Below are 9,883 nucleotides of genomic sequence, written 5' to 3'. Positions count from 1 at the left end.
AATGGGGAACAAAGAACAGGCATTGGGTCGCCGAGCTGCCGCGCGGCAAAGGCCCCTTGTCTCTTACAAATTTGTAAAACATCCTTACATTCATTTTCACTTTTTACGCTCTGAGTTATTGTTGCTTCTGGAGTTAATTTTATTTCTATTGTCTTAGCAAGCTTTCATCCTTTCATTTGCCTAAAAGGACATTTAAAGAAGGTCTGACTGACCGATTACACGTCTACACTTGCCTCTCCTGATTGATCGTAACTAGTGTTGCGCCAAACAGCATAATTCTTTTGAGAGAGACTTTGTGCTCGGATGAGCTATTTTTCTGTATGGGTACTAAGTCATCATTTTTAGACTGAATCTTGAACGCGTGTTGGCGAAATCCCTAGGGCGTTAATTTAAGTTAGGGAACATTTCAGGGTGAAAAAAGTCGGAAAATCAAGTTCATCATTTTCCCTGGAAGTTGTGTTTTCTTAATTCTGGACGATTTCTGGGATCTAAAATCGTAGTTTGTCCCAATGGTTTCGGAATTTGTTTTTTCTTACAAAATTTCGTATTAAAATTTTAGCTATTTGTGACGGTCGTGAGTTTCGAAACAAAAACGCAGCACGTGCCGTCATCTTTCGAAAAGGTCCAATGAGCACCATATTTCTATCTTAATTCATACCAAGTAAAAGTAAACTTTTTCGATCGCTCTTATCCGCTTGTGAACAAATTTACTGAGGATATTTTATCTTTTATTTATTTTTTACAATAGAAAAAGGTTTTTAAGGATTTGATGATGTGTAAGTTCTCGAACAACGTTTCACTTTTTTACGGAAAAAACGAGTTTACCGCGTTAACCGGGTAGGTAAAATTGCTTTACCTCATACCCTATAGGGGCAGGCCCGGCACGAGTAGAGCCCAAACATACCTGCTTCTGGGCTCAGCCCTACTTGATTAGGGCTGCACCCTGCCCACCCTGGTAAAAATTGGCGATAAGAGCTGCGTTTCAAAATACCATAGGAATTCTTATAGCCGGCTAAAGAAGGCTACAGAAAATCATATAGCTGGCTGTAGAATGCGGAGAAAATCATACGGCCGGGCTATACGAAGCGATAAAAAATTATGCAGCCGGGCTATAGTTCCTATCGCCGGGTTTTATAGTAGGGCGGATAAGCATAACAATCGTGCATTTCTGGAAGAAAGCATGAAACTTTCAGGATATCATCTTTACCTATAGAAGGTTCAATTTCGCAAGTGAGCCGAAAATTCTGAGGCCATGGGGGCCGGGGGGGCAGGGGGCCCTGATTTCGCTATGTTTTGCCGAATTTTCGCGTTGGATCATCGTGAGAACGCCGTTAACAATGTAAAACGTGATCAAAACCTGTGTAAACGTCATTGATAGGTTCTCTCAAACAGTATCCTAAAATGCTAGCACTGTCCGATCCCGGAGCACCCCTCAAAATGCCTAAAATTCAAAATGGCGCCCATAATAAGGCCTCCGGAATATCGGTATTTTCACTTGTGCATATCCTGTCATGTGAGGTATCGTTTTCCATGTAATTTTGGTCGCAGATTTCATATTTGAAGTCAAAACAACCCCCCGGTCAAAATTGGTGCCTCAAATCCAAGATGGTGGCCAAATTTTAAAGGCAGGAGGGTGCATTTTTTCAAATTTTTACGTGATAAGGCAAGTGATATGTCATTTCCTATGTAATTTTGGTCGTACATTTCATTATTGAAGTCAAAAAAGCCCCCCGGTCAAAATTTGTGCCCGAAGGCTAAGATGTCGGCCAAATTTGAAAGGCAGGAGTGTGAATTTTTAGGAGAAAAATAATCACGTGAGATGGCAAGAGAGGTAGGTATCAATTCATACGCATTTTTAGTCAACAAAACGAATCTAAATGAAATGTAAAAAAAATATTTTACACAAAAATGAAACGAGATAATCAAGATGATTGCCATCATGGCTGACAAGTGAAAAATGATGAGCCACTGATAGTGAGGTGTCTTTCTGGTGACTGCACAAAAACTCAGAACTCAATTTCAGATGCCCTAGACTCAGGGGATGAGCAATTAATAAGTACCGAAAATAATTTAGAAAACTTTCAGTCGGTTTCAGTTGGTGGGTCTCTACTCCATCGAGTGCGATCGAAGCATAGGCATACTTACGAATCCATTGCACAAACCTATGTTCCATCAAATTGATGAGCAGACACCAATGTTTCTTTGCGTTTTCAAAGTGATGTTAAACGCGCAAAATCCGAGATGATAGCTGTTCTTGCATGCGTTTACTGGTTGCCATTCAACCCCTCACATCCATAAAATAGGAACAGCAACTTTATTCTGTACGCTTTTATGTGATCCTTACCTGCAAGAATCTAAAGAAAGGTTCTTGGAACCTAAGCAAAACCATGAACGGATATAAAGAGCTGGAAAAGAATAAATCGATGGTGAAACTGCTTAAATACTATTTCGGGTTGCGGTGTTGCAGACTTCTTGTCATACTTCCGTTCCTTCTTTAAAAAATACTGGAGTCATTTCTTGAAAACTTTGCTTGTTTTCACTCTCTATGTGAGGAATATTCTGTAAAAATGTCAAGCCATGATGTTGGTTTGGTCCCCTTTCAAAAAATAAAATAGGAGCGAATATTTTGAAATCCTGCAACCAAGATACGCACTTTTGCTGTTTCACCGTCGAAATATTACTCCTCAATGGTAGCCAAAAAAATGTGACTTTCGAAGACCTCCGTCATCATATATCGAAGGAAAATTTTCCAGCTTTCAAAGTCTTCATTCAATTAGAGAAATTACCCTCGATATCATCAGCAATGAAGTAAGCAACATTAATTTAGGAGCTACTTTTATACTCAACTGTGGATGGGATGAAGTGATCTGGATGCTTGTCTTTGGGGATGGATGAATAAAAACAAGGAGCTTCATCCTATTTTAAGTGACTTGCCTCCAGCTTCCGGAATCCCCGCTTAAAATTATCCGGTGTAATTGTAAGAAAGGGAGTGACACCATGCTGTACCACCAAGAAAATCATATTTTCGTTCTTAGACTCATGCAGAAGTTCTTAAGACTCCAACTGAAAAAACTTACAGAACCGTAGGAGGAAGATCCTGAAGAGCCTCACTGGGAATGTGAATCAGCATGTCGACGGTGAAAGTCGGCAATCACATAACTCGGTTTGCGACGTCGCAGACTTCCTGTCATACTTTATTTTTTAAATGGAAAACTACTCAACGGCAATTCTTTATAACTGTCATGATTTTTCTTCTCATTGCGAAGAAAATTCTGCAAAAACTTCAAGAAATAATATCAATTTGTTCTCCTTTATAAAAATGACGTGGAGGCGGAGATTTTCAGGCACCGCAAACGAGTTATGTGATTGCCGACTTTCACCGTCGATTTGTTGATTAGGATTTTCTCCTATACTGACCGGAGAGGGTACGGCAGGTGCGTCGCGTGAAATTTCCTTATCTTTATTGAGAAATTATATGGGCTTAAAAATGAATAAAATAGCTCATTATAGATGCTCCTGTTAACATCATTCCTACCGTGGACGGTCAAACTGATCACCCTCTTAATTATCTCGTATCAAATGTGATAAAAGATTTTTTTTACATTTCATTTAGATTCGTTTTGTTGACTAAAAATGCGTATGAATTGATACCTACCTCTCTTGTCATCTCACGTGATTATTTTTCTCCTAAAAATTCACACTCCTGCCTTTCAAATTTGGCCGACATCTTAGCCTTCGGGCACAAATTTTGACCGGGGGGCTTTTTTGACTTCAATAATGAAATGTACGACCAAAATTACATAGGAAATGACATATCACTTGTCGTATCACGTAAAAATTTGAAAAAATGCACCCTCCTGCCTTTAAAATTTGGCCACCATCTTGGATTTGAGGCACCAATTTTGACCGGAGGACTGTTTTGACTTCAGTAATGAAATCTACGACCAAAATTACATAGGAAATGACATATCACTTGCCTTATCGCGTAAAAATTTAAAAAATGCACCCTCCTGCCTTTCAAATCTGGACGCCATCTTGGATTGGGGGCACCAATTTTGACCGGGGGGTTGTTTTGACTTCAAATATGAAATCTGCGACCAAAATTACATGGAAAACGATACCTCACATGACAGGATATGCACAAGTGAAAATACCGATATTCCGGAGGCCTTATTATGGGCGCCATTTTGAATTTTAGGCATTTTGAGGGGTGCTCCGGGATCGGACAGTGCTAGCATTTTAGGATACTGTTTGAGAGAACCTATCAATGACGTTTACACAGGTTTTGATCACGTTTTACATTGTTAACGGCGTTCTCACGATGATCCAACGCGAAAATTCGGCAAAACATAGCGAAATCAGGGCCCCCTGCCCCCCCGGCCCCCATGGCCTCAGAATTTTGGGCTCACTTGCGAAATTGAACCTTCTATAGGTAAAGATGATATCCTGAAAGTTTCATGCTTTCTTCCAGAAATGCACGATTCTGGGAACTTTTTCCCCTTATCCGCCCTACTATTACATTTTATCGCCTGGCTGTTGATTTTTCGCCATCGATTATAAAAGGCTGTAAGAAATTGTGTAGAAATTCGTGTGCTTTGGAAATCATTAAGTTTGATACGGAACCACCTTAATATTTACAAAACACACATTATATTTTCCATCAATACATATTTTATTTCGTCAATTAAAATGAGAATAATCCATACAGGATGTGCAAAAATTTCAAAATCATGAGTTGCATAACGCTGACTCCGCCAGATTAAATATCAGAGCCTAACACAAAGCGGAGCGGCGACGCACTGGCGCCTACAAACCTAACAGGGATACTTCACGCATTGCGCAACGCGTGAAGTATCCCTGTTAGGTTTGTAGGCGCCAATGCGCGTTTCGCGCTGGCTGCCCGCTGCAGCGTGCCACGGCGCTTGAAGCAACTATTTCACACCAGAGGTATTGCACAGCATCATACGAAACTGAAGGCGCTCTGATATATTAGTAATGGCAAGCATCCATCAAAAGTACGGAGCTTATCTCGCAAAATAAATCAAGATACTACGGCCCAAAAAGAGAGCAGTGGTCCAAAAACTCACTAAGTCCTAGCATCCGTAATCAGTAACGTATAGCATACACTTTATCGCCTGGCTGTTGCTTAGTCGTCATCGGCTATAAAAGGCTTTAAGAAATCGTGTAGCCGGCTATAGAAGCTATTGGAAATCTTACAGCCGGCTGTAGGTCTATGGTATTTTGGAGCACAGATTCTACTGCCAATTTTTACCAGGGCAGGTAGGGCTGGGCCCTACCCACGCAGGGCCTGCTCCTGTTGCGAATGAGGTGAAGCAATTCTAGGGCCCTAATCGCACTTTTTCCGTGTTGAGTAGTAACAGTGCAAGCTAAGAACCATGGTGTCGGGATGCGAGACAGTCGTGAGTTTGACGCCATTCAACGGGAGTAAACTACGACCAAACATGAATTCTAGGCAATTCTTAAGTGTGCAATTTTAGAAAAAAATGTTTTCTTCATATTTAGTCCAAAAAAGTATGAGTAGAAAATATTTACATGCTAATAAAAGACCAAGGACACGAATGTCCCCCATTTCAAATTTTCGCTCACGAACACTCTGTAGGACGAATGACTTCTTCGATTGTGAGACGAACTGCTATCTGTTTTATTTTGTTGATTCGGGGTGAAATGTTGAATTATGCCCATAAACTCGGAGGCCGGATTAATTTTTCAGCAAGACGTATGACTTTGCTCGAAGATGTGCGATTAATGTCCACTACGAGTTCCATTGCGAAAATTATAAAACTCAAAATGCAGCCTATAACAAGACTTAAAAATGCTGGCTGTAGGTTTCGCATCGTGAAGGCTTCAGCCTCTTTGTCCTCTTCATCAAAAATAGTTTCTATGTCGCTAAACTTCATCGGAATGAAGCTGATCGGTTTCTTATCAAGGCCAGCTTCTATGAAGGCTTGGATTTTGTTCGAGAAGAGATCCGAGAGGTAGGAGTTTTTCAGAAAGCGAAAAGTCATCGTATAGGTAAGAACGCACTCTTTCACCAAATGGAAATCAATCATCTTTTCACTTGCGTAACCTTTTAGCTGGAAGTTTCCTTGAAACTTTTGACTCAAAGTGGGAGCAATCAGTTCAAACGCAGAAGATTCCATAATTGATTGCGCATTTGCTTTTACTTCATAAATCCTTCTCAAGAGGGAATGAACACTCTCATTTTTCCCCTCGAAATCAATCAACTTACCAGTCTCATGACTTCTGTATGGAAGTTGTGCATCCTCGATGCAATCTAACCAAACATCTTCATAAGAGTAATAACTGTCGGTGAATTTATGCTGTAAAGCATCGAAGAATTCAGATTCTTGGACGAGGCCGATCGAGGTATTTAAATCACGCGTTTGAATCGGCAGATCTGAGTTACTCAGATCTTCCAGAGTGTCTATATCAGGGTAACGAAGAGACGTAGACAGTAAGCTCGTCAATTCGCTTTGGAATAATGTGACGATAATCAAAACGAAAACTGATATAATTACAAAAAATATTTTTCCCGTAATGGTCCGTCCCAGGGACAATCTTGACGGACATCCGACGATGAAATACGAGTACAGGATGAAGGACACTGATGTGTTCTGGAAGTCCAGCCGAACTTCCTCTGAATAAAACCTTTCAAAGAGTGCCCATTGCGTATAATAAAACGCATACAATGTTACATATAATGTCAAGACTGTCGCAATAATGGCTGACCAGACCGACACGGAAAAACTTTTGAACGGCAGAAGGTACTGAGGCACGAAGCTGCTACGAGGAGTGGCGAAACAGTGAGAGCAAGATTGGGCTGTACCGGAGAAATCGAATTTGGTGAAGTCCGTTTCGTCTGGGGAAATGCAGTCGGGAAAGATGAGCATGTCTAAATTATCCGATTGAGCTGTCTCGTAGTGTGAATCTGCGTCAGTGCCATAAATATCGGCCCAAAACAGAATTGTGTCTATATTGCATTGCAAATCATCCTGAAGGTGATCCAAGACCAGGTACATGATGTTCCTTGACCAAAAAATTGGACTTTCATCATAAAAAAAAATCTCAGGTTTTTGTAAGATTCCAATATTTAAGTGCCCACCACGCAAGTCCCTTGGGTGGAATTTAAGAATATTTCCGTTTTTCGTATCTACGGGTAGGATTAAACCTATGAATGGATGGTACTGAAAGCACGAAAACTCTGCGCAAATTATTGTGCGTAAGCCTTTGAAAAAGCGCCAGAAAAATTTGAAGTACATCAGTAAATGTCTCTTAACGATCTCTTCGTCTTTGAGTGCTGTGTAATTGTGTCTTTGACTAAATTTGGGCAACATAAAAATAACGTAGTTATCAGAGTTCCAAATGTTACTCGTCGTAAGACCGGCCATGAACATGGAGGCAGAATATGCAATTGCGGTCTCTCCTGTAATCTCCGATGAGGAGATCTTTAAACCAAAATCACATGAAATGTCCATTTCTATTCCCTCTGTAGTTTGCAAATGGCCCACATCGCAATGGTGACTTAGTTCTCCATATGGTATAACGTCGTTTGTCGAGTTTTTTGAGTTCCAATCAAAGTTGTGAGCTGATCGCGGAATGCAGTCTAAAATGAAACTCACCATTTGGTCATAATATTCAAGGTAAATAAAGACATTTTTTTGCTGATATCCGACGACAGAATTAGCCAAGAAACTGTTGCGGGTGATATGGATTGTGCTGATACTGGTATCGTGTAACCTTTTGATGAAATGATGAACTGGAAAGTCGTTGTTCAGCCTCAGAACGTAGAAAGAGTGTTGATTAGACACATCAATTACCATCTTGCAGACGCAAAGAGCAGGCGAAACCATGTGCTCTACGTCTACTGCCAGAGGTATTTCAAATGCTTTGTTCTTTCCAGCGTCCCAAACGATAAAAACGAAAAGTAGTAATTTTAATTTTTCAGACGATTCCATGTTTATGAAAATTGAGTCGGTAACTTCTGGAGTCAAGTGGCCGGAGTTATGTTTAACTATGGAACTGTTTATAACTGTTGTTTTTGTACGTCAAACTTGGACGTATCACGCGTTTCGCCTGCTTCAACTTTTCTTCTCCTGCATTAAAGTCTTAAAGCCAGTCGAAAAGAGATACTTCTTCACTTTATGGATACGCAATTTAACGTATTTGGATGTATCTCGCTTCACACGCCATTCAATTTTTCTACTCCTGCGTTAAAGTCTCGGTGTACCCTGAAAAGATTTTCTCCTTCACTTTGTAGGTACGCAATTTTACCTACTTCGAAGTCGAAATAATTGCATCACGCGCTCTGTCCTGGCAACTTTTTAACTCAGCGTTAAAATCTCAGAATCTCTGTCAGTTGAAGAGATCAAGCCTTTTCCATTGTTGTAGATATGCAAAAAAGTTTACTTCTCTGTTCAGATTTCTAAGGTTGAGAAAGTGAAAAGGTTGGAATACAAATTGATTCTCTATGGATAAAAACATCGGAACAATCGCTAACTCAGTCTGATAAATTCAGATGCTCATGGCGAATCGCTTTTATCCTATAGTAACCCACTGTTTTTGATCTTTTATCATCATCTCATTCCAGGCTATTGCGTTTTTAATGTCTGATTATTTCATCCTTTGAAATACTCACTTTCTGTTTATCCACAACCTCTTAAAATTTTCCCTTTGGGTGAATTCTTTTAACCTTAGTAACCCACTGTTTCTGATTTTTTATCATCATCTCTTCGAGGGCATTGCGTTTTTTATTACAAATTTATTCCTTTAAAATACTCACTTTCTGTTAGTCACAACCACTGAAAATTTGCTTTGGGTGTCACTTTGAATTTTTGAAACTGGCGATAAAGTTTTAAAATTGTAGTTGAGCATTTATCAAAACAATAGAACGAAGCGTATGTAACTACAAGGTTTCTGTACAAGAATGTGGCATTTTGAAAGTGTGACACTGCAGTTGACTCACATGAAATTAGTAAAAAAACACGTAGAAGTATAAAAATAGTTCCAAAAACAGCACTGCATTGCTTGCTATTGATTTTTAGATTTTGCACGGAAAAAACAAGACTAGTGTTGAGCACTACTGGCCGTTTAGTGGGGAGTAGTTGAGGGCTGGCGTCTAAGCGCTGTACAGCTCAACACCGGAAGGCAGTTCAGGTGGGCACTGAACATGAGTAGTGCTAATCAGATGCCGCGAGACGTAGTTGCGCTTAACAGGTGTAAATTCACCCATGAGACGTCGGAGTCACGATAGCCTGGTGGTAACGCGCTGGTCTTCCACCGGCGTAACCCGAGTTCGATCCCAGGCGGAGGCGTTTCATATTTTACGCTCGCTCCAAAGTCACTTTAGGGCTTGACACTACTTCTTCTTTAGTGACCCAGCCTCGAGCTGTTTAGTGCCCAGCACTCCTCTGACTTGCTGGCTCCATTTGATCTAACCCTCGTTAGTGCCCAGCACTAACATGTAGGTCCCAACCCTAAGCTCGTTTTTTCCGTGTGTTTTCGCAATATCAGGTTCTCCTGTTCAAGTTAATAGGTTTATTTTTCAATCCCAGAAGTGATATTTTCATTCGTTCACTATTTATTATTGATTCTCAGGGGAACTCACTCAATTGCGAAGAGAGCAGTAAGTGCATTTGTGTATGAGCCATGTTTAGCGCATGTTTTTACGGGTCTTGAGGTACATTGCAGCATGCACTTACTGCTCTCTTCGCTATCACGGCAGATATATGCTGTCAATTATTTACAATCATCCACACGTGACAGCGTTGTCAAATAGTACAGTTAGCGAGCCCGTCATCCGCAAAAACGAGCGGTATACCACGTCCCGTCGTGATCTCGCTGTTTGCAGGGTGGCACGTTTTTT

This window comes from Bemisia tabaci, chromosome 10 (genome assembly GCF_918797505.1).
Source record: "Bemisia tabaci chromosome 10, PGI_BMITA_v3".
NCBI classification, from domain to species: Eukaryota; Metazoa; Arthropoda; class Insecta; order Hemiptera; family Aleyrodidae; genus Bemisia; species Bemisia tabaci.
This window is presented reverse-complemented; position numbering follows the sequence as displayed.